General features: G+C 41.0%; 1 pseudogene; it reads left to right on the forward strand.

Moving 5' to 3' along the window:
- Positions 1 to 9,629: 9,629 nt before the first annotated feature.
- LOC121168077 lies at positions 9,630 to 12,001 on the forward strand (annotated as a pseudogene).
- The last annotated feature ends 14,109 nt before the right edge of the window (positions 12,002 to 26,110 follow it).

Here is a 26,110-nt window from a genome sequence, read left to right on the forward strand (position 1 = left end):
GGGAGACTGCAATGCACTCAGCTGGCAGTGAGTTTGTTTCTACTTCAGCACATGTACAGTTCACTGTTGTCCCTCCAGTCTCAAAGCCCCTGCCAAACTGCACAAAATTGTGCCTGTTGTGCCACTGGAGGAGTTCTGGATTTGCTTGCAGTTAGGTCTGGGGATTACCTAGACATATTTTGGGTGGAAGCTGTAGGATACCACACTGACGCAATGCACTGAGCAAGAAATAAATTTGCCCCCAGCATAGTACATTCACAGTCCTGTCCCAAAACCTTTGCTTCCCTAAACAAAATGGCACCCAATGCAACTCCTGTGGGGGTCTAGGCTGTGAAATCCACAGTGTGCCTGGATTGCCTGTTTGGGATCTGTTGCTATCTCTCTCCACTCCTAGCCTAATCAATCAAATCAACAGGACAAGCAGTTGCTTGCCTGGGTACACCTGTTGAGCTTCCGGTGAACTCCCATTACCACCTGGTTGCTGGTGGAAATCCAGCCACCAGTGGTGCTCAGATCACCACTCATTGACTGCCACTGGGGTATGTGATTACTACAAAAGAAAGGTATCTTAGGAAGGCTGTCTTCTTTGATTGGAATTTTGGATAGTCTTAGTATTCTTCATGGGTTTCTCTAAATTAGAGCATTGTTGTTCCTATTGCATGGAGGGTATTTGATTTAAAACTCAAGCAGACTCTATAAGTAGTAAGTCAAAAAGACTTAGCAAAAATGTATTTTTTCCCCATGTAGTAGCTATGTTTTTAAAAATTGTGGAAAGGTTTTTGTTAATAAGAGTTAAATGTTTTTGAGTGTTCTTATTTTTTTTTTTTTAAAGATTTATTTTTATTATTTTTTCATTGGAAAGGCGGATATACAGAGAAGAGAGACAGAGAGGAAGATCTTCCGTCCAATGATTCACTCCCCAAGTGAGCGCAACGGGCCGATACTATGCCGATCCGAAGCCAGGAGCCTCTTCGGGTCTCCCACGCAGGTGCAGGGTCCCAAAGCTTTGGGCCGTCCTCGACTGCTTTCCCAGGCCACAGGCAGGGAGCTGGAAGGGAAGCGGGGCTGCCGGGATTAGAACCGGCGCCCATATGGGATCCCGGGCGTGCAAGGCGAGGACTTAACCACTTGCGCCACCGCGCCGGGCCCGAGTGTTCTTATTTTTAAGTTTGAAAGTTTAAACTATTTCATGGTAACTTACTTATCAGAAAATGAAGTAAAAAAAAAAAAAGTCACCTTAAATTAATCAAGGGCCTCCAAAGTGGCATACATTTGACAGTAGCTGGAGGGTGGGGAGCAGAGAGGCAGATTGTTTATAGAGTTTGGAGTTTTATTTGTTTTTCCATTTTGTAACATATTTAGAGACCATCTAGGATTCAGATAACTAGAACACTTCAGACCCCAGATAGCTGAATACAAAGTCCCTTAACAGGCAAGCAGGTGGTTGTGCCATATGCTGGCATTGGCAGAAGGCAGCTTTATCTGACATCACAATGCTAGTCCCTGTTACATAAGTATTAAATACTAAGTTATCTGAAGTCTGAGACATTCTGATCCCCAAAATTTTACACAGGGAATATTCTTACATGACAATTAAGAGTATTATTTATATTTAGAATCCTGGGAACTTTTTGAGGATGATAACCATATTTTTTTACCTTTAAATTCCCAGTGTCTGCAAATTGGAAGTGATTCATATTTAGTGCTTTCTGTGAATTTTGAGAAATTTTAACATGTTTGTTTTCTTGTGTTTGAAGAATTGATAACCCATTTCAGACAGTATTTCTTAAGTGGTTTTTCATCTCTCCTGTTTGGAGATTCCAGTTACATTTCTTACCAATTATAACATTCTAAAACCATCCTGGGTCCAGTGCAATAGCACGGTTAAAGTTCTCGCCTTGAACATGCCGGGATCCCATATGGATGCCAGTTCTAATCCAGTCAGCCTCACTTTCCATCCAGCTCCCTGCTTGTGGCCTGGGAATGCAGTAGAGGACAGCCCAAAGCTTTTGGACCCTGCACCCATGTGGAAGACCCGGAAGAATCTCCTGGCTCCTGGCTTCAGTCTGGCTCAGGTCCAGCCATTACTACTGCTTGGGGAGTGAACCATCGGACAGAAGATCTTCCCCTCTGTTGCTCCTTCTCTCTGTGTATCTGCCTTTCCAATAAAAATAAATAAATCTTTTTTAAAAAATGGATCTTTAAAAAAATCCTAAAATCATGCTATAATCAACAGGTAAAATCTGTAAATTTAAAGAGTTTTTTCATTGAAAATGCAAAAAGGTACTGCATACCAGAGGAAACATGGGGCAAGACAACAGAGAAGAGAGAGTTGCAAAGGAGGACAGGAGGTCGGGGGGAGAGGGGGAGATCTTCCATCTACTGGTTCACTTCCCAAATGGCCTCAACAGTTAGGGTAGGCCAGGCCAAAGCCAGGAGTCTGGAACCCCAGCCTTGTCTTCTGCTTAAGTAACAGGAGCCAAAGTACTTGAACCATCTTCTGCTGTCTTCCCAGGTGTGATCAGCAGGAAGCAGGATGGGAAGTGGAGAGTCAGGACCTGAATAGTGTTCCTGGTTGGGAAGTGGAGGGTCAGGATATGAACAGTGCTCCTGTTTGAGATGCCCCTGTCCCAAGTTGTGGCTTAACATGCTGCACCACAGTCCTCGTCATTTTGTCTCCCTGAACTCCCACCTCCATCTCAGCTAAGATCAGAATTTTCCCTCCATATGGCATTACCTGGAAACTTTTCCAAGGGTAGGACTTGCCTTGATTGATGTGTGTTCTCACATTGTAGTGTACTGCCTTCTGTCTGACAGTCATTCTGTGGAATTTGTGCAGTTTGTTAGCTTTGTTTAGAAGGGTGAATTTAATTCTTGTTTTTTAGATTCAAATGTGTTGTTATAAAATGTTGTAATAAATGTATTATTTCCTATAGTACAGAGTACTGTATTTCCTGTACTAAAAGAAATAATATGTAATACAATTAATATTGTATATGAATGATGATGTCTATAGAATTGAGAAAGTCAATTTTTTAAGCATCTAACTTTTTGACTTAATTTGCAATTCTGTATTCAGTTGAATGGTTAGAGTTATTGGTGCTTATTGTTCAGTTATTTATAAAGTATTCAAAAACCTATACAGAAATAACTTAGATTCCAGTTAAATAAAAGAATAAACTGCACTGTCTCTCAGACGTAATGGATACAAATAGGTGAAGCTAAAGTTCAAGCCATTTTGTCTTGGTATGGTTCCCAAGTAAATCTTTGTGCTTCTCAGCAGCTGAAATGGAGAAAGTTGTGACTCCTTGTCTTTTTAGGCAGAACCATTAAATATAGAAAACTGATATGAACTTAGGTCAAGTGTTGGTTCTGTTGTCATCTCTTGTGGTACCTCAGTCAAGAAAATATTACTATTTAAATTTGTTGCTAGTGGACTAACAGCAGGATTTAATTTCAGAATTCCTTTATTCCCATTTTTTCAGCTTTATCTGTATAAATGTTATATTTATCTTATTACTCTGAATTTTCTCATTTTTGTTCTATCAATTATGTAATTTTAATTTTCTTTATAGTATTCTATAGTATTGTTTAAATAGTTGGGGCCCGGCCCCGTGGCGCAAGTGGTTAAGGTTCTCGGCTTGAACGCCCGGGATCTCATATGGGCACCAGTTCTATCCCAGCAGCCCCGCTTCCCTTCCAGCTCCCTGTCTGTGGCCCGGGAAAGCAGTCGAGGATGGCCCAAAGCTTTGGGACCCTGCACCCATGTGGGAGACCCGGAACAGTCTCCTGGCTTCAGATCAGCATAGCATCGGCCATTGCACTCACTTGGGGAGTGAATCATCGGACGGAAGATCTTCCTCTCTGTCTCTCCTCTCTGTATATCCTCTTTTCCAATAAAAAAAATAATAATAAAAATAAATCTTAAAAAAAATAGTTGAAAGGGATTCCCACCCATATAGGTCTCTCACTAGGGTGGGGAGTCTCAGGTGTGGAGGAAGGTGGGAGAGCCAAATGTTTAAAAGTCTTTTTCTCCTATTTCCGCTGGAGGGGGAATGAGAGGGAACCGCTCTTTGCTATCAAAATGTATTAGCACCCTGGCATAGGGGACAGTCTTTTGATGATGCGTGAGAGACCCTGATGTGGGGAAGAGTGTTCCCAGGGTATTACCATGAATGGTTTTGGTAGTCTGAGACATTGTTGGCTTCATTGTTCCAGGGTTGAGAAAATCTTTCCAATGTCTATAAGTTGACCATGTGCACCTGAGTGCATCCACAGACTCAGAAACATGCTGCAAAGCTAGGTCAGGAGAATTGTCCAACCTGTTCTGCTTTCCATCCTTTGATGAGGCACTCAATGCCCTCTTCTGGCCTACCTGAGCTGGGTGTCATATTCCCATGTGCATCTGGGCATGCTGTCCACCACACAGGCATTAGCAACTGAGAAGGCCTGGTCTTGACACATGAATCCCAAGGTCAGACTGCATTTCCAATGATTTACTGGTGTGGCTGAGGTCTGGTCTAGAGGTTTAGTTGGGGAATCCCAAAAGAAAGCTCGGGCTTGACACTTGCATAATGATCAGGTTCAGTCTGTCACCTGCATGGAAGCAGCTGCATGGTCACTTCCACCCCCAGCCCTATCTCTCACACAAAGTAATGGCTACTGCGGCCTAGCCCAGCCCAGCCCACCACAGGTGATCACGCACAACAGTGGCCTGCACCCTGGCCTGGTTCTCACTCTTGCCAGTATGTGCTGTGTAATGGTTAGCTCTTGTTTTTCATGTAGTTGTTTCTTGAAAATTAAAGTAACAGTTGAAAGAATTATATCACTTTGAATTTTACAGGTTTTAGCACCTAGGCATAGGTGCTAAAGACTTTAAAATACTTTTTAATTGGAAAAATTGTACTACAATACAGGGTTTAGTTGGAAATTATTTGACAGGCATGAAGAAGTTGCAAAATTAAAACTGTAAAGAATAGACATTGTATCCTGACATGCATTAACATTAACTTTTTGTATGTTCTGTAGGTGCTTGAGGGTAGGTGGCTTATAAACATGCACTCATATTCTGAATATTCAAAGTGAACTTTACATATTACTGTCCCTTATCACTGAATACAAATATATATCCTAATCACGTAATATCCATCTTATCAACTTCAGTAGGTGTAACACCTTCACTTTACCTAATCCACTGTTTCCTTCCATTGTTGTCAGTTGACACAATAATTTCCTTTGTCCTAGGATTTTTTCCTCTCCTGATTAGGCTGATACTAGCTGTTACAGCTGTGTTAGTACTCTATAATATGAAGCAGTTTCATAGCCTTTGTCTTTTTCGTTTTTAATATTTTTTTCAAAGATTTCTTTTTTTCATTTTTATTGCAAAGGAGGATATACAGAGAGGAGAGACAGAGAGGAAGATCTTCCGTCCGATGATTCACTCCCCAAGTGAGTGCAACGGCTGATGCTATGCCGATCCAAAGCCAGGAGCCTCTTCCCGGTCTCCCACATGGGTGCAGGGTCCCAAAGCTTTGGGCCATCCTCGACTGCTTTCCCGGGCCACAGACAGGGAGCTGGAAGGGAAGCGGGGCTGCTGGGATAGAACTGGCGCCCATATGAGATCCCGGGCATTCAAGGCGAGGACCTTAACAACTTGTGCCACCGCGCCGGGCCCAACATTTATTTTTTTTTTTAATTTTTATTGGAAAGTCAGATATATAGAGAGAAGACAGAGAGGGACATCTTCTATCTAATGGGTCACTCCCTAAATGGTCTCAATAGCTGGAGCTGCACAGATCCGAAGCTGGGAGCCCAGAGCCTCTTCCAGGTCTCCCGTGTGGGTGCAAGGTACCAAGGATTTGGGCCATCCTCGACTGCTTTCCCAGGCCACAAGCAGAGAACTGGATGGGAAATGGGGCTACTGGGGCACGAATTGGCACCCATATGAGATCCTGGCATGTGCAAGTCAAGGACTTTATCTGCTAGGCTATCATACCAGGTATATCATCTTATCTTTATTCATTCATCTACTGGTGGGTACTTAAGTTCAATTCACATCTTGCCTATTGTGAATAGTGCTGTGATAAACATGTGATAAACTTTTTTTAAATTGTTATTTTATGTTTTACCATTTTGCAGTTCTAGGGTTTCCTCCTTCCCCGTTTCCATCTCCCTTCTGCATTGTCCCCTGCGTTTTACAGAATATAGTCCTTCAGCTGGAGTCTTGACCCCAGCATTCTGCTCTTTATGTAGGTCATGTCACGGTAGGCATACGCAATGGTAGTCTAGTATCTTGCTGTCTCCGTATATTTAGAAGTTTTCTTGGGAGCCTACTTTTGGGAGTAGAGAGGTACTCCGTCACTTTTTGATTCTTGGTAGTCTGGTCTCCATTACATCCTTCATTTGTGAGATTACGTGTGTATACCTTGTTACATTTTTTTAAATTGTTAATAACATTGTATTATGTGATACAGTTTTATAGGTGTTTGGATGCCCCCCACCCCTCTTACAACCCTCCCCCCATGGGGGATTCCGCCACATTGCTGCATAACCACAGTTCAAGTTCAGTTGAAATTCCTTCACTGCAAGCACATACCCAGCATTGAGTGCAGCATCTTATTGTCCTGATAACTTTAACGGCTTCTTGGGGAGGCCTTCCCTGGTCTGAAGGCAAAGCTAACAGAGTAAAATCCCGGTCAGTTAAAAGCCCCAACAAAACATCAGCAACAATATATAGTGTTATGGAATTGATTGACATAGTATTGAGTAAACAATATGTTAAAAATAATGCAAGTTCAATTTTTCGAAACATGTGTTGAGACAGTATCAATGACAGGATCAAAAAAAATACGAACATGGTATCTAACCTTTTGGGATTCACGCATTTCCCTGAGCATGATAGTTTCTAGTTGGGCCCATTTAGCCACAAAGAACTGCATTTTGATTTTTTTTTTTTAACAGCTGAATAGCATTCCATGGAGTAGATGAACCAAAGTTTTCTTATCCAATCCTCTGCTGATGGGCATTTTGGTTGCTTCCATGTTGTGCAATTATTGATTGTGCTGCTATGAACATAGGGGTGCATGTTGGTTTGTCGTGAAACAGGTGCTTTGGATATATTCCTAGAAGTGCTATTGCTGGATCATATGGTATGCAGATTTTGAGTTGTTTAAGTGTTCTCCATACTGATTTCCATAAAGGCTGTACTAACCTGCAGCCCCACCAGCAGTGGAGTAGGGTTCCCTTTTCCCCACATCCTCGCCAACAAGTGTCATTGGTGTTCTTTTTTATGTGGGCCAATCTTACTGGTGTTAGGTGGTACCTCATCGATGTCTTAATTTGGATTTCCCTTATTGCCAGGGAACTGGAGCATTTTTTCATATGTTTGTTTGCCATTTTGTTTAGTAGTTTGGATGGCAGTTGTCTTGTATTAAAGTGAGCATATATTTGTGGTTTTGGACTGGCTCATTTCACTGTGCATAATGGTCTCCAGTTGTGACCACTTGGTTGCAAATGGTGGAATTCTGTTCTTTTTGCTTTTTCTTTTATTTTGTTTTTCAGCTTAAAATAAATGTATCATACAATACAAAAAGTAGGCATACTACTGGAAAATAAAGGTACATTATTAAATATACAAAGCAAATAAAAGAAAGTCAAACAACACAAATGTTTTAATCCAGCCACTAAGATAGAATGTACAATATTTATGCCAAATACAATTTATTTCAGGAAGAATATGCATTTCAAATAAAATGTTAACTATGCCAAAAAGAGAGAAAACAAGAACTAAAATGCTATCTTATAAAATAATTGAATATCAAAAATCGGTAATGACATGAAAGATGAAACCCAACAGTACTGGGTACTTTCCAAGAACTTTATTTGAAAAGGTATTAAGAATACTGAAGGAATCAAAATGTACTCTTAAAACTGACAAAGCCTTTCTTTTTAAACTTGAGGACCTATTCACAATATCTTAGCTCTTCTTTCACTTATAGCTACTCATAAAAATTGACATTCATTCCAAACAGCAGTCTGTAAAAACAGTAGCTTGGATAGCCCTGCTTCAAGCTAATTATATATTTAAGCCCTACCAACACTACATTAAATGCCAAATTAGAACCTAACTTTGACATCTACACAAATATAAATAGAAAACTAAATCTTCATTTTATAATGTAAAATGTCCACAGTTAAGGGGAAAAATAAACCTTTTTAACCCTTAATTAAGGCATTCGGTCACCCCAATTACAAATGGCCCTCACAGAACTAACTCAGATGTGATATTCCCCAAAGCAGCAGGTGCAGTGCATAAGCATCTTCTGAGGATGAGCATCTGAACAATGGAGGGCTACTTAGGAAAGCACAAAATCCTCTTCAAACTCCTATGTGATTCTGACATTTAAAACTTAGGTTACCCCAAAAGGGATCCTCCTCTCCTAATATCGAAACATTATTTGATCAAGAGTTTCTATGTTTACACTAGTGCTTCAGTTACTCAATGAAATCTGTTTTGCTAACATGTTTTCTTTTACAAACTTTGACATTCACATATATTGAATGTCAAAAAAGCCACGCCTATTTCCTTCTAAACCCTGCCTAAGACTAATTTTACAAACTTAAAAGTAAATTTAAAAAATACTTGAGCATATGAGAACCAGAGAGGTATATGGAAGCAGAAAGAAATGTGACTAGGTCCTGCAGATTTTCACAATCACTTTGGCCCAGACTTTGCAATGCTTTGAACAATTCCTTGGAATCAGCTTACGTAGAACCTAGAGTTCTCTTCATGAACAAGTTTTGATTCTCAATATTGCATTTTTGCAACCAAACAAAAGGATTCAAATCTAACAAGATATTTTAGTAGCATTCTTACTACCTTCAGATTAAATTCATTTCATAAGTACTGTAGAAGAGCTTCAACAGAATTTTACATAGTTCATCACAAAAGCATTTATGAAATTGCTAAGATAAAACTGAAAGCTGATGAACCAAGATTTTTTATGTATACTTAAATATAACAGAAAAAATTATATGGACAGTATGAAAATAAGACTGTTCGGGACATTCCATGTGGAGACATTCACTGTCTCTCTGAGTGACTAACCATTCTAGCTGTATGCCATGAAACATGCCCTTAGCTCGCAGGTGAAATCCTTTGGCTGAAGTGATTCAGTAACCTAAGACACTGCCACAGACACTTTTGACAGAACATAGGAGCTGCAAAATAAAAAACACATTGGAAAGTGCTGCAGCGAACTTTAAATTTTTAAAATTTAAAACCATTCTAACACTAAAAATGGCATACATATAAACTCAAGCTAATCTTATAATCTTACTGCTACTTTAAATAAAGCAATTTGGGTTAATTATTTTGTCTTTTAATTTTGTACTCAGCATAAAAATCGCGAGCCTGCTGTGGCGAGGAGAGGAGCAGCCGCGGGCATCGTGAGGCATCATCAGGAGCCTCCAGAGCAGCAGGGCAGCCTCTGTGGGAGCCGGAAGCACAGCCACAGCGCTGCCCATTCCTCCAGCGGAGTCCACTGTGTTCCGTTCCAAGGGCAGCCACGCACATCTGGAGCATCTTCCCCTGGCAACCAGGGAGGCCTGATGCCGCTACGAGGGTCGCGATGCTGGGGGATGAGCTCCTGCGGCCGCAAACGACCATCAGTGCTGCTCTGAGCTTGGCACAGCCTCTGGTCACCCTGTGCCGCCCTGTGCAGGGCACAGCCCCTGGTCACCCTGTGCCAGGCATAGCCCCTGGTCACCCTGTGCCGGCGCTCCCGGGGCGGGGATTGGCCGGCATGTAGGGCTCCTGGCATGGGGGCTGTCCAGCTCCCCCTCAGAGATCCTGCAGGAGCTAGGCAAGGAGACCACTGAGCCACAGTCTGGGGCATTGCTGCCTGCCACTCCATAGGCACCCGGCCCTAAGCACGGCCGGGGAGAAGGAAGTGTTCGGCAACAACGAGTGTAAAGAGCTGGTGGCCACAGGCGAAAATAAAGTAAAACAGGGCCTGCTACCAAGTTTGGTAGATTTGCTGTTCTATACAGTTGCAGAAGGACAAGAGAAAATACCTGTCCATAAATTCATTACAGCACTCAGACCTACAGGATTGCGAACATCTGATCCCAGGTTGAAAGAGATGGTGTCATGCTAGACAAAGATCTTTTTTAAAAATGTGTTCAACGCAATATTGTTTTGTTGACACAAGCTTTGAGAAGAAAGTTTGTCATTCCTGACTATACATCTTTTACCTCACACATCGATGAGTTATAGGAAAGTGCTAAAATTTACAAGAGGGAAGGTTGCAGATTATATTCCTCAGCTGGCCAAGTTCAGTACTGATTTGTGGGGTGTGTCTGTACAGTAGATGAACAGAGGCATTCTATCGGTGATACCAAAGTTCTCTCTTTTTTAAAAAAAGATTTATTTATTTTTTATTAGAAAGATGGATATATAGAGAGGGAGAGACAGAGAGGAAAATCTTCCATCCAATGTCACTCTCCAAGCAGTCACAACGGCTGGAGCTGAGCTAATCCAAACAGGCCTCCCACGTGGGTGCAGGGTCCCAAAGTCTTGGGCTGTCCTGGACTGCTTCCCAGGCCACAGGCAGGGAGCTGAATGGGAAGTGGGGCCACTGGGATTAGAACCTGGGCCCATATGGAATGCGGGCGCATTCAAGGTGAGGACCTTAAACACTACACTATTGTGCCGGGCCCCAAGTTTTCTTTTAGCTGCAATCTCGTGTAAAACCTTTAAAATATGCCATCACGGTCAATGACATTGAAACTGAATATGTACATCGATATGTTGGGAAAGAGCCAGGTGGATTAAAATTTAACAAATTGTTTTAAATGAAGATGATAAACCACAGAACCCTTTGGCAAATGCTGGAGCAATTGTTGTGACCTCATTAATAAAGCAAGGAGTAAATAATGCTGAGAAATTTGACTATGTGATGCAGTTTTTGAATAAGATGGCTGGTAATAAATATGTTGGATTCAGTAATACAATGGTTCAGTCTGAAAGAAAGTGGAAATCAAAATTTTGCCATACGATATTACTTAAAACAAACAAACAAAAAAAGTGTTTTCCAGAAGGTACAGACATGGTTGGTATATTTGATTTCTGTTTCCAGCTGTGTCCCATTGAAGTGACCTGTGAATCGGCTAGTGTGATGGCTGCAACCCTGGTGAACTGTGGCCTCTGCCCAATCACGGGCCAGAGAGTACTGAGCCCATAGGCAGTTCAAAACATGCTGAGCTTGATGCGTTCCTGTGGCATGTGTGATTTCTCCAGGCAATTTGCCTTCCATGTTGGTCTTCCTGCAAAGTCTGGAGTTGCTGGTGGCATCCTTTTACTTGTTCCCAATGTCACAGGCATGATCTGCTGGTCTCCCATGGACAAGATGGGCAACAGTGTTAAAGGAATACACTTCTGTTATGATCTTGTCTCTATGTGTAATTTTCACAACTATGATAATTTTAGTCACTTTGCAAATAAAATAAATAAATAAATAAATAAATAAAACCTTGATCCTCGAAGAGAAGGTGGCGATCAAAGGCATTCTTTTGGACCATTGGACTATGTCACTGTCCCGCAGCGATGGACTTGGTTCATGGAGCCAATAATAACACACGTGGACCCTGACTGATGGTCAAAGCCGAAGTTTATTAGGGGCATCAGACTTTATACACTGAGAGTCCATACTGTTTCCTTCTCTTGATTGGAATTCCTTTTGTTTTGTATATCCCACCAGGTGTTCTCATTTACATGCTGTTTATACGGAGAACCATTCTGAAACTAGAACCCGTTTCTTTTGGTTGTCGTCATGCAAATACTGTCCAATGAACTGCAAACCTGTGCTCGCTGACCTTCCTGGGTCACAATGTCCTCCTACAGGACTATGAAAGTCTCCAACAAGAACTTACTTTGAAAGAGACAGTATGGATAAAAGTGTCACCTGAGTCAAATGAGGACATCTCCACAACTGTAGTGTAGAGAATGGAAAGTTTGGGAGAGTAAAGCTAAAGAAACGGGTTCTAGTTTCAGAATGGTTCTCCGTCTAACCTTTAAAATATATTTTACAAGCTGCAAGTGTTTGAGTTCTTTTCAGTTCTCATTTTCGAATGCTGGAGCCATAAAATGTTTTCCTTTATAATCTTAGTGAAGGACACTGGGTTAAAAGCGACTGTTAATTATTGAGAGTAGTTACATGTCAATGAAGCAAGTTTACTTTGTTTTTGAAATAATTTAAAAAGGAAAACTATAAAAAAAATTTCTTGATGTAATGAAAATTTTAACTACCTGGTCATATTAAAAACAGTCATTTTAAAACAGTGACAGAAGATTTAATTTCTCATTTCTAAGACCCACAATAAATTTTGTTGCAATTTGGTTTTTTTCTAGTTTAAAACAGATATGTTTATAGTGGCAACAGAAAATAACTTTTTAATTTTTTAAAGATTTATTTATTTATTTCAAAGTCAGATATATACAGAGAAGAGGAGAGACAAAGAGAAATATCTTCCATATGATGATTCACTTCCCAAGTGACCAGGATGGCTGGTGCTGTGCCAATCCAAAGCCAGGAGCCCATATCCACTTCTGGGTCTCCAATGCGGATGAAGGATCCAAAGGCTTTGGGCCGTCCTTGACTGCTTTCCCAGGCCACAAACAGGGAGCTGGATGGGAAGTGGAGCTACCAGGATTAGAACCAGCATCCATATGGGATCCTGGCATGTTCATGGTGACGACTTTAGCCACTAGGCCACCGTGCCAGGCTCAACCAGTTTCTTAATCTAATTCTTTGTCAATGGACATTGACATTGTTTCCATGTTTTTGTTTTTATTGATTGTATGCAATAAATATTAGGGATATACATGTTTTCTCATGCTTATGTATCAGTTCTTTTAGATTCATTCCCAGAAGTGGGATTGCTGGATCATGTGTTAGGTGAATTTTCGGTTACCTGAGCATTCTCCATACTGACTTCCATAGTGGCTGCATTAGTTTACAGTTATGTCAGAAGTGGATAGGGTACCTTTCTCCACATATCCTCACCAGCAGCTGTTAGTAGTGTTCCGTGTAGGCCATCCTTACTGGAGTTAAATAAAATTTCACTGTGTTTTTGTTTTTGTTTTGTTTTGTTTAAGATTTGTGTATTTTTATTAGAAATCAGGAATATAGAGAGGAGGACAGAGAGGAACATCTTCCATCCAATCATTCACTCCCTGAGTGGCCACAACAGCCAGATCCAAAGCCAGGAACCAGGACCTTTTCCCAGGTCTACCATGCGGTGCAAGGTCCCAAAGCTTCAGACCATCCTCGACTGCTTTCCCAGGCCACAAGCAGGGAACTGGATGGGAAGTGGAGCAGTCAGGGTATGAACCAGTGCACATATGGGATCCCAGAACGGACATGATCCTGCACTCATATGGGATCTCAGTGAATGCAAGGCCAGGGTTTTGTCACTAGGCTACCATGCCAGACCTAATTGTTCAACTTGTAATCCAGCTTGCTGCTAATATACTTGGGAGAGTAGTGGCTGATGGCTCAAATTCTTGTAACCCTGCCTCCCACCTGGATGAAAGGATGGCATTCGACTGTAAGCTTTGACCTGACCTAAGTATGTTTTTGTGGCTGTTAGAGGAGTGAACTAGTACATGAAAAATCTCCTCTCTCTTTGTCACTCAGCCTGTAGAATAGAGGAGAGAGAGAGAGAGAGGGAGAGAGAGAGGCTGACAAACCATTTAGATGTTATAAATTCTCATAGGAAGTTTATATATTTGTAATTCATAGCGTTTAAGGAATATTTATTTTGTATTCCTAAAACAGAAAGAATAACTGAATAGACGACAGAACTCATTCATTTGAAGGCCATTTAGTGAGGTCTGATCATGTCATCAAAAAGCTTAGCTTTGCCATTATGAGATAGGAAAATATAAATCCATGAAGAATACCAACATAATGTAAAGGCTGAATGTTCAGCTTAACACTTCAGAATAAAGTCCTTTCTCATAAGCATGAATGGGATGGCTACAGTGGAAATTATATAGTGAACAAATGTGTGGTCATTATGTTGTTTTAATGTCCTTTTGCTCCAATCCCCATTCTCCATCAGAGCACAAGGACAGACATCCACAGCCACAACTGTACTGATTGTATCTGTTTCATCTTTTCTTAATAGATCCACATTTCAGTATGCCTAGCAGTGCTTGCATTTCACGTTTCCCACCATTTAGGTTTGATGCAAATGAACAGCACTTTTAGAGAGAGTGTACTTGTTGTGTTCATCTTGCCCTGAAGAGTTGATATTTCTTTAAGACTTCAGCCAGATACACTGTCATCTGAAAGGACTGAGAGAAAAAAAATTTGTCAGGATATATAGTCATGAAATATATGATTTCTGCTGACTTACACATTTTATATGTTTGGAAGCAATAAAATTATATCTTCATAAAGCTAGCATATTGCTAATTCATAAAGCTTCACCCTTTTTTGAAATACTAAGCTAACATCAAAATATTCAAATTATTGCCATTAGCAACATGTATTATATGTATAGGAAGTGACCACTTCTTGAATTCTGGGATGATCCCTAAATGCAATATTAATTGATTTCAGTACAAATGAAAAACCTTCAAGAATGATAGAAATCCAGTTTTCCATGTGCCTGGGTGCTTCACCCATAATGAGTAACCCTGCAGATTCAGCTTATCCACACTCAGAAGCAATCCCCAGTTCTGACAGAATCCAACATTACTGATACATACACAAATTGGCCTTAAACTACTTTTTGACGAATTTAGTGTTTACCATGTATTTTACATTTGCTTAGATAATAAATCATACTTGCAATATTCTTATAACAAAAAGCTGGAAAAAAACAGAATTTTTTGCTACTATAACATGAAACTACTTCATTTACAAAATTATTTTTAAAGAAAAGTATTTACTTTATAAACAAAAAATTGCATGTTTATTAGATGTACAAAACACATAAATGAATTTGACTGTTAGACTCAGACCCTACCCCAAATAATTAATAAATAAACACATGTAAATATTCCAAAATCTGAAGGGAAAAAAACCCTCTAAACGATTATAGTCTTGATCATTTCATATGAGGATAACTTAATGTATATTTTCTGGGAACATAAATTAGTAATGCTCCGAAATGTTATGTTTTAAAATAAGATTTATTTATTTTTATTGGAAAGGAAATTTTTCAGAAAGATCTTCCATCCACTAATTCACTTCTCAAATGGCTGCAATCCAGAACCTGAACCCAGGAGCCAGGAGCTTCTTCCAGGTCTCCCATGCAGGTTCAGCATCCCAAGGCTTTGGGCCGTACTCTGCTGCTTTTCCCAGGCCAAAAGCAGGGAGCTGGATGGGAAGTGAAACAGCTGGAACATGAACTGGTGCCCTTATGGGATCCTAGAGCATGCAAGGTGAGGTGTACTATCATGCTAGGCTCTAACTGTTGCATTTTTAGGTGCTGTTATCACACAGTTCTCCCTTCTCCATTTCACTAAAGGGTCATCGTATGAGTCATATACTTCCTCCTGGAAAAGGCTGTGTGATTAGGATTAGGTTCCTTTGGGAAATAGATTTAAAAGACAATTTTCATACCCTCATTATAGGACCTTTTAAGGCAACCCCATAAATCATAAATGAAGCCATCAAAAAGGATTAAGAACCAGGAGAAGGTGCTAGGATAGAGATGGTTTCTCTAGACTTATAGGAAAATACTACAGGCTTTATAAAGAAGAAACACAACATAAAACCAGGAGGAAATCCACATTGCTTTGACCTAGAGACCTCAAGGACATTGAGATACCATTCACTGAGATGACATATCTGAAATACCACAAGCCTCCTTGATCATTGTGTCATAATTTTCCTTCTTTGGGTCATCAGAGCTTGGGTTTAGGGTTGGACAGTCACAGCAATAAAACCTGTAGGACACAGTGAAGACAGTACCCTGTGAGTGAGTAGTGAGTTCATTAACTTTTTTTCACCAAAAGTTATTTAGTTTATTTATTTGAAGGGCACAAAGAGAAGAAGAGAAAGTGGATGAGAGAGAACACCCATTCATTTGTTCATTCCCCAAATTCTGCCAAGGCCCAGGGCTTGGTCAGGCCAAAGTAGTGAAGTAGATAATAGATTAGGTCTTTCCTGTGCGTTTGAGATCCTACCTCCTATATCATAGCGGGTACCTCCCAGGGTGCACGTTAGCAGACAGCTGGGCATGGTCATGTGTGTGTGAATTCCTACTTCTTATATGATCACCTGGTACTGCTCAGGGTGCATGTTAGCAGGTAGCTGGATGTAGAGGAAGAGCCAGGACTGGAATCTAGGTGCTCCAATATGAACTGTGCATGCTCCAACTGGGGGTCTAAAATGCTAGATACACCACACATCTTATATACATTATTTTGTACTCTTTTTATTCTTATATTTAGAGAAGTATGTAAGGTTCTGGCATGGTAGCCTAGTGGCTAAAATCCTTTCCTTGCAAACGCTGGGATCCCACATGGACACCTGTTCTAATCCTGGCGATCCCACTTTTCATCTAGCTCCCTGCTTGTGGCATGGAAAAGTATTTGAGGATATAATAATAAAGATCCCAAGCACTCACATGGAACTTAAAAACAAGGGAATCCCAGTCTCCCAAAGGGGTCAGCGTTCAGCAAACACCAAGGGCAACCCGGGACCACCAAGAAGTATGTGTCTCTGGGACAGGTAACTTTGAAGACTCACTACAACAGTCATTAAAACTTAAAAACAGAACACCATGCATGGCTGAGAAACGCTTGACACCTTCAAATCTTCCATGAGAATGCCACCCATATTCCCTTCAGGGGTGCCTTTAGCAATTATGGTCTCCTTAGCACACCATGGGTGAGACGGTGAGACCCAGGCAGGAGGCCGCAAATGCATTTAGAACCCCGGGATGTTTGCTCCTTTTCAGCATGCAGTCCAGGCCCCATGGAGGCTGCTGAGGCACAACTGACCCTCCAGAATTGACGAAGGTCTCACCTTGCTGGCCTGTACTCCTGAGTGGTGTTCAGCAGCAACTCAGACATTCAGGCAGCTGCTTGCTGGGCCTCTTATCTTTGTGGCTGCCCAGGGAGCAGATCCTGGCCTTCATAGATTCTGAAGCCTGTAGTAGCTCGGTGAAGGGTCTAATGTGATCATAAAGTGCCTTCACCTGCCGCAGGGCGCTGGGGAACATTGTAACTGGAGAGGACAGACAGACCCTGTAGGAGGACATTGTGACCCTAGAAGGTCAGCAAGCACAGGATTACAATTGATAGGATAATATCTGCATGACAACAACTGAATGGTTATCTTTTGCATAACTGATTGGATATCATTTGTATAAGAACAGTTGAGTGGATAGCATGTGAATGGGAACGCTTGGGAGACTTTACAAAACGAAAGGAGTTCCAAACAAAAGCATAGAAACTGTTGATGGGTTTTGTTGATAAACTCAATACCTCCTCCCTTATCCCATATAACCCTCAGTGTATAAAGTCTGATGCCACTGACAAACTTCGGCTTTTGACCATCAGTCAGAGTCCATGAGTGTTATTATTGGCTCCGTGCACCAAGTCCATCGCTGCGGGACAGCGACAAGTGGCGCCCGAACAGGGACTTGAAAGAAGAGAAAGTGCAGCGGAGACCCCCACAGAAAGTGGTGAGTGGGACACACGGTCTTTTATTTCTCTTATGCAGAATTTTTTAGTGAAAAGTGGAGCAAAGGTAACTAGGCAGCAATTGTGTTTTTATTTAGAGCTTATTGGTGAATATAATCCTTGGTCTCCAGATGAATGGACACTAGAAACTGGATTTAAGAACTTTAGCCAGAAAAATGGTGAAACGGCCAGAAGGATAGCAGATATTCAAATTAGTTTTTGGATTATATGGGCTTTAATTGGAGCTGCTATTCAAGAAACTCCTCTAAGAAGAAACACCCCCAACATGTAGCTAAAAAGAAGTGTTGCATAGTATGAACAAGGATGAAAGACAAAGGGAACTCTTAAGAGGTCCACCTAACAGGAAAGACTGCCATAATATGGCTAAAAAAGAACTGCCTCATAGTACAGATGAGGAGGATGGCAAAGAGCAGCCTGTGAGAGATTTTCCTAATGGGAGACGCCACCATAATGTGGCTAGGGAAGAAACGACTTACACTACAGATGAAGATGAAAAAGAATGTATGAGAGACCCTCCTATGAAAATATGCCACTGTAATGCAGCTGAAAGAGAAAGGCCTTATACTACAGATGTGGAATTAGGAGAAGAAAACTCAGGAGAGATTCTCCTAATGGAAGATGTTACCATAATGTGACTAAAAATGAAATTAGGACTAAGAAAAAGAAGAAAATTTTCAGTGTTAAACCACAGAATTTCTCTAGTGAAATAAATGAGAATGGGATAAAGGAACAGTTAAATACCAGCCCATGCTGTTTCACTCTTAAATCTGATCAAAGACGTTTCCAAATTTCTGATGTTCCCTGGAGACCTCATGAAATCCGATTGCTTTTTCCAATCATACTTAGTCAAGAAAATTTTCAACCTACCTATGAAAGCTTAGATGTTAATGCCATCACAGCTTTTTTTTTTTAAGATTTATTTATTTATTGGAAAGTCAGATATACAGAGGAGGAGAGACAGAGGAAGATCTTCCATCCGATGATTCACTCCCCAAGTGAGCGCAAAGGCCAATGCTATGCTGATCCGAAGCCAGGATCCAAGAACTTCTTCCAGGTCTCCCACATGGGTGCAGGGTTCCGAGGCTTTGGGCCATCCTCGACAGCCTTCCCAGGCCACAAGCAGGGAGCTGGATGGGAAGTGGAGTTGCCAGGATTAGAACCGGCGCCCATATGGGATCCTGGTGCGTTCAAGGCGAGGACTTTAGCTGCTAGGCCATGCTGCCAGGCCCCATCACAGCATTTTAAAAGGTTTGCATGTCCTATGGACCTACTTCTTCATATGTGTGGGAATATTTAAATGGCTGGATTCCTTATGATTTTGAAGTAATAGCAAAAATAGGGCTTTCTCCTTCTCAATATTTACAATGGAAAATGTGGAGAAGCGATATGGCTAAGGAAAAAAATGTGATCCTTAGGCGCATCAGGTCGGCAACTCCCTGGAGGGGGGCAAATGACTTATGATATATTATCAGAGGTGGATGAACAGAGGGTTACTATAGAGCAACAGATACTGCTACTACAAGCTGTGCTCATTCATATATGAGATGTAGCATTGTGGGCATGGGAGAAAATTGAAGCTGGGTCTGCATTTGCAGGCAGTTATACAAGTCTTTCAAGGAGCCAGAGTGATCACTGGCCCCTATCCCTGATATGCAGCCAAGGGTCATTCTCTGGGAAAAAAGGATGTTGAGGAGTTAGATGGAATGATAGGCAGTTAGGGTGTGTGGTCCCTGCTGAGGTAATATTTGTATAATATAAATATTGTTTCTCCCCATTTTTCTGCTCTTTCAAGAACTTGTTCCCCTGGGCTACATCTTCCAGACCTAATTTTACAAAACACAGAAGAGGTATTTGTAGGAGGACGTTGTGACCCTAGAAGATCAGCAAGCATAGGATTACAATTGATTGAATCATATCTGTATGATAACAACTGAATTGATATCTTTTGCATAACTGATTGGATATCATTTGTATAAGAACAGTTGAGTGGATAGCATGTGAATGAGAACACTTGGTAGAATATATAAGACAAAAGGAGTTCCAAACAAAAGTATAGAAACTGTTGATGGGTTTTGCTGATAAACTCAATACCTCCTCCCTTATCCCATATAACCCTCAGTGTATAAAGTCTGATGCTTTTGACCATCAGTCAGAGTCCATGAGTGTTGTTATTGGCACTGTGCTCCAAGTCCATCGCTGAGGGATAGCGACAAGACCCAGTTCATTCTTAACCATTCTGCCCTGCCTTACCTCCCTGCACCTGTTGATCAACCCCAAGGGATCCAACTGGGAGGATGCTTACTGGACCCTCTCAGATACCACTGCTGGCAACAGGGTGCAGAGATGCACAGCCTTGTGTTGGTTGAAGTCCTTCTGAAAGCAGAGTTCTGTGTAAGAGGCAGCCAGCATAATCACCAGTGCCTCCTCAGGAGGAACTACACAGATCAGGTATCTGGTCTCATGGAGCTGCCTCAAACTCCTGTGCCACTTGTTGACTGTGATGGATTCAAAGATGATACCAGTGGCCCTCAACTTACAGATCATCCTGAGGCTTGCACAGTGGCTCAGGAGTCTGTACATGTGCTCGTCTCCTCAGCTACCATCAAATTTCGCCAGAGCTGTGACCCCCATGAGATGGACCAGAAGGACTACTCAGCTTGGCTCCCCAAGGGGCTGGAACACAAAAATTGTTCATCTTCTAGAAGCCTGAGGCCCCCGAAGAGCGCTTCCAGTCACAAAGCCTGGCTCCAGAAAGCAGGGAACAGCACCAACTAGGAGGATCCCCATCCAGTACCTGTCACACAGCTCAGCTGTCCAGGAGACCACACCCCTCACCCGCCCCTTCCTGGAAGGAATGCCTCCATGGACACACAAAGCCATCAAAGGCTCCTGTTGGGATATTGTGAGAAGCAGACATGTCAACTTGGCTTCCTTACTCTGGGTTTTGGCCACACGTGTTTAACTCTAGAGCCCAGAGTATTACAAAGGAGGGCTGAAGTCATAAGCACTTGCGTTGTTTACTTTATCTTTTGCTTTAATGATAATTACTTTCCCTTCTGTGTGGCTTCAACTTTCCCAGTTGTGTGCTTTGAAAGTTACCTCTTTGGCACTGGGATAGATGGAATATTCTAGAAGCAGGAGTTAGGCAGGCAGGCAGGAGACAAATCCAGACAAAGTGTCTTTGTTCAGGCAGAACATTAAACTGTGTGCTTCCATTATGAAATCTGTTTATTTTTCTTTTGAGCATTGTTTTTCTTGGATTAAACTTGCTCTTCCCTAAAGTTAGGAGTTTCCTCTTTAAAAATCCCAGCTGCCAGTGTTGTCTGAGATGGGATGACTAACTGGGGACCAAGGCTCCTCCCTTCCCCCTTCCCCTTGTCCAGACCACTTTGTTTGGGAGCTCCCCCCCCCGGGGGGTCTCTATTCCCCTGGAGGGGAGGCCTTTATTGGGGACTTTCCTGTGGATAGATACTGATCCCTCCCTTCCTATCCTTGCCAGATGATGTACCTGCCCTTAGGTCTTTACATGGAAACACCCCTTGGAGCTGAAAGTGAATGGCTGTTTTCCCCTGGGCTAGAGATGGGGAGCAGCAGGCCTTCCTCCTCCTGGGGGAGGAGGACTTGCATGCGGTGATCCTTGGAAATTCCTGCCTTTGGCCTTTCTCCCACTGTGTAGTTGAATTGAAATGAGTTACTTCCAAATGAGAGCTGTCAAAATGTTCCATATTTTTTATATTCTGGGTGTACATAGGCTCATCTTAACTGGTCTCCATGGAAGAAGTGCCTGTAATTTCTGTATGTAGGCCAGAGTGGGAAGACAAGAATTGGGAAAACTGTCCCTTTGGAGGCCTGCTCCTTTTGTCTCTGCCTGGGTTCTGCGCTGCTCCCTGGTGTGGACCCACAGAAAGTGTGGTCTTTCTCTTCAAGATGCAAGAGGTGAGGATGGCCTTGGCGCCTGGTGAAGGTCACTATTCCAGGCCTTCCAGCTGAGCACCCTGCCTGAGAGCAGCAGGGTTTTACTTATCAATCTGAAGGTTTTTGTTGTTGTTGTTGTTGTTGTTTTTCTACAAACATCATCAGGCATGGTGGCCTCTCTTATCACAGAAATTCAGCCACCAGAATCGCACTGTGAGATGCTGGTACCTTTCCTAATAGGAATCCTTGCACATGGATGTTGGGATCTCCTTCCCTTGTGACAATTAGAATCCAAATGCCTTCCTTTCTCTTTGTATAGAACTAGTGGAGTGCTACCCTGGCCCAATGGCTGCAGAGGGCTGTAGGGGAAGTTGTGAGCTATGTGTAGAACTGGGGGAATAGGGGGCTGGTGAAGGGCATCATCCTGCCATCTCTCTGGTATGGTGAATCAAACAAGTCCTGCTCCAGGTTATACATTTTTTCTTTTAACTCAGAAATGCCATTCATGATTTCTTTGCTCTGCATTGCTTCTAGCTTAAACCATGTCCTTGTGCTTAAAGATATAGTTTTGCCTGTGTTAGTGGCATTTTATATTAAAAAAAGTTACTGATCACACTGGTGTCTTCGAATGCTTATGTTTTTCCTAGAAATATAATTTTCAAATCTGAGATTTAGGTTTCTTGATGCATCTCAAGTTGATTTTGGCTATGGAGAGATATAGTGATGTCATTTTATTCTTGTTTGTATGTGTATCCGGCTTTGCCAGCACCATTTGTCAAAAATAATTTTCTTTCTCTGATGTATGTTCACAGAATTTTTGTTAAAAATAAGTTGGCTATAATATTCAGGGTCATTTCTGGGCTGTAAACTGTTTCTTTCATCTATTTGCTTTTGTGGCACTGCCACCTTACTTTAATTTTGTCATGTGTTTGTTCATAATTGTTTACCTGTGTTAACTACAGAATTAGCACACATAAATTTGTTCTTTTATTATGAGAGACCATGTAATGTTTCTTTATACATATGCTTTGTGTAATTTACTTGGCCCTTGAAACAATTAATGTCTTTTTAACAAAAACATTTTAGAATCCTTTCTTCTACATTTATGGTCATTATGTGCAGTAAATCAGCACTATTTTCTAGAACCTCAGAAAATTTTTATCCTATATGTATGTAACCAATTACTCATGAATCAGCTTTATCATTTCCTGCCTTCTGATTTCCTTTCCCAGACTCTGGTTACCTAATAATATTTATATCTTCAATGGGATCATCTTTTATTTTCTGAGTTAATATTTTTGAGGATTTTGTTGTTTTTATTCTTCTGTGCTTAACTTATTTCAAGAACATAGTTTCGCCTGGATGCATTAATTTTACAGCAAATAATAAGGCTGCCTTTTTATGACTGAGTAGTAGTCCACAATAGATGTTATATGTATTATGTAATATCATGTAATTCACATATTATTATGCATAATTACATATGACTACATAATGCAATTCTATATAATAGAGTATACAATATAATCATCATTATGTAATTAATATAATATATTATTAACAGGTAACAATAATATTGTTAGCAGATAAATTTTATTTCCTTTCAGTTTATACCTTGATGTGGATTTTGGGGGGACCAACCTGAGTATAAGCCTAATCCTCATTTGCATTCTGTCATATCCTTGTTTTTGTTTTTGGAAGATTGACAGATGCAATTTTCTTATGTGCAAGGTATAGTTTTCTTTGTTTAATGTAAGCCCTCTGTCTCCTACAAGTCCTTATGTCAAAACAAGGCCTGAAAAATAAGTTCACAATAGAGTTACATTTGGACAAATCAAGTCAACATAGGCAATCACCTGTGGCAGTCGTCTATACCTTTAAATACTGGCTGAGCCCATTAGGCTGAGTGATGTCACCAGTACATCTTAAAATTCTGAGGTCTTCATTGTGATTTGAATCATAACAATCCTATTGCATACTGTATACCAGGCAGGTCAGTGCTTATGAGCCACAAGCATCTCCTGTGATTTGGTGTCCTTGGATTTTCATATTCAGTATTTTCTTGATACCATCAACTACCTGACAGTAGAGTTACAGGTAGAGTACCTAGCTTATTTGAGTGACTCTTTAAAGAGTTGAACCATGGAGTAAAGAGAGAAAAGAAAGCATCTGGAGTGTGAATACAGTCCTCCAGCTGTAAAGAAATCAAGAGGTATGTAGAGAAGATCCTTGGGAATGTGGTAACCAAGAATGCCCTCCACCAGAAGGAAGAGTAGGTCTCTAGTAGTAGCGGAGAAAATAGTTAAAGCAGGCAACTGGGACAGTGAAGTGAGGAAGCAGGAAGTGAGGAGGAGCTGTCTACTCATGACTCTTTCTGAGAGCCCAGCTCACTTTCAGGTGACCCAAGGACAAGGTCTATGTTGTTTACACAAAGTTCAGGCTGGCCTGAGCTTGGCCATTGGCAGCCAATTGGGGAGTGAACTGATGGATTAACGATCATCTTTTTCTTTGTAACTCTGATTTCAAGATATTTTTCAGATGGTTATGGATAAGTACAAGCATATAAAATGTATTCCTTAGTAAGGGAAAAAAGGTGGCTAAGGATAAACATAAGCTCATAAAGAATTGATTGTTTAATAAGGGATAGAAACAAATTATTTGTTTTAGTCTGCAAATGTAAATGTGGATCTCCTAGGTTAATGTAAGACGACATAAAATAAGATGGGTTGTGCATGCTGGCTCATTGACTAAATCCTTACCATGAAAACACTGATATCCCATATGGGTACTTGTTTGTGTCCCAGCTGCTCCACTTCCCATTTGGCTCCCTGTTTGTGGCCTGGGAGAGTAGTGGAGAACAATTCAAATCCTTGGAATGCACGTGGGAGACCTGGAACAGTCTTCTGCGTTCAGATTGGCTAGCGCTGGCTGTTGTGGCCATTTGAGGAAGGTACCAGTAGATGGAAGATATTTCTGTTTCTCCTCTCTTTGGATCTGTCTTTCCAATAAGGGTGGAGAAATCTTTAAAAATAAATAAATACATAAGAAGACACAAACATACATAGTCCCATTTAGTCATATTGATCACAGGGGAAGTGGGTTTGACTCTGGAGATTTAGGCAATTGGGCAGTTATGGTTACCATGGAACCTAACCATAGACAAACAACTCATTAGACAGGGCAACTGCTCAGTGGGGGGAGTGGCAGATTGAAGCCAGCTGCAACATTTCAAACTTTAATTCACATAAGAAAGGAGTATCTGATATTTTCAACAAAATTTGGGGTTTTCCATATTCTGATGCTCACTTTGAGAGGGTCTGAAGCATGAAACATAACTTTATTTAAACTTCACTAAGATTATTACATATTCAAAGATGTCATTGAATGTAAACAATGAGACATGTAGAGCAAGGGTCATAACTATTATGATGTACACACAACTATACATGCATAAAATGCATGAATAAGAGAAACAGAAGTATGATATTGAATATATTTGTTTACATGCTGTCTACCCGTTGTGATTATTTGACTCTAAAAAATGCCATTAGAAACTAGGAGATGGTATTTAATACATGATCTATTTCTTTTCTATGTAACAATTCAGATTTTATGCACAGTTCAATTGGGCAGATTTTCTCCATATGATACTTTATGAGCCATCAGAATGGAGTCACACCAACATCCCAAAACAGGAGAAATGCTTCTGTAATAGGAGTGCTAAGGTTTTCAACAGTATATAGACTTTATTTTCTGAACTTATAGGCATGCCTGTTCTCAACATTTAGCATGTGATATTCAGAATATGTGTGTTAAACAGATGAAGGAAACACAAACTGTTCATCGAATGATTGTTGTCCCATTGTCTATCAATCACAGACTTATGTAAGGGGAGTCATCACCTGGGAACATTTTGGATGACAAGATCCTGGTCCAAGAAGAAGAAGATCCTTCTTGCAAATTGCAGTGCTACACCCGTGACTCCAGTGTGTGCACACCCTGTGAGGTAAGGAGGCAGGATGCTCAAGGTCAGATAAATCAGGGCAATGGGAGGAGGAGAACATCCTTAGCCACTAAGTCAATCAACAGCTGTGATAGAAACTCAATGACAGCAATATATGCATAAGGTGCTGTTTTCAAGATAAACTGTAGTGCTGTCATAAATAGGGGTTAAATACATTTTTAAGATTAAGGTGACGAGAACAGTGTAGAACCATTAGTGGAGTAAATCTGTTCAGCAAAAATACATTCAGAGGAATGAAGACCAGGAACCAACTCTGTGCAAAGAGCTTAGTAGGTATGAGATTGAATACTAAAACACCTCTACAAATAAGCACACTTATACTGATGATAATAGGTCAAATACAAAAGGATGTATGCAATTGCACATCAAGTTTGAGTGAGCTACATAGCCCAATCCTAAGGTTTTCTAATGTTTAAAATTTTCCTTCTTAGAAATACATCAAAGCC

This window comes from Ochotona curzoniae, unplaced genomic scaffold (genome assembly GCF_017591425.1).
Source record: "Ochotona curzoniae isolate NIBS_2020 unplaced genomic scaffold, NIBS_Ocur_1.0 patch49, whole genome shotgun sequence".
NCBI classification, from domain to species: Eukaryota; Metazoa; Chordata; class Mammalia; order Lagomorpha; family Ochotonidae; genus Ochotona; species Ochotona curzoniae.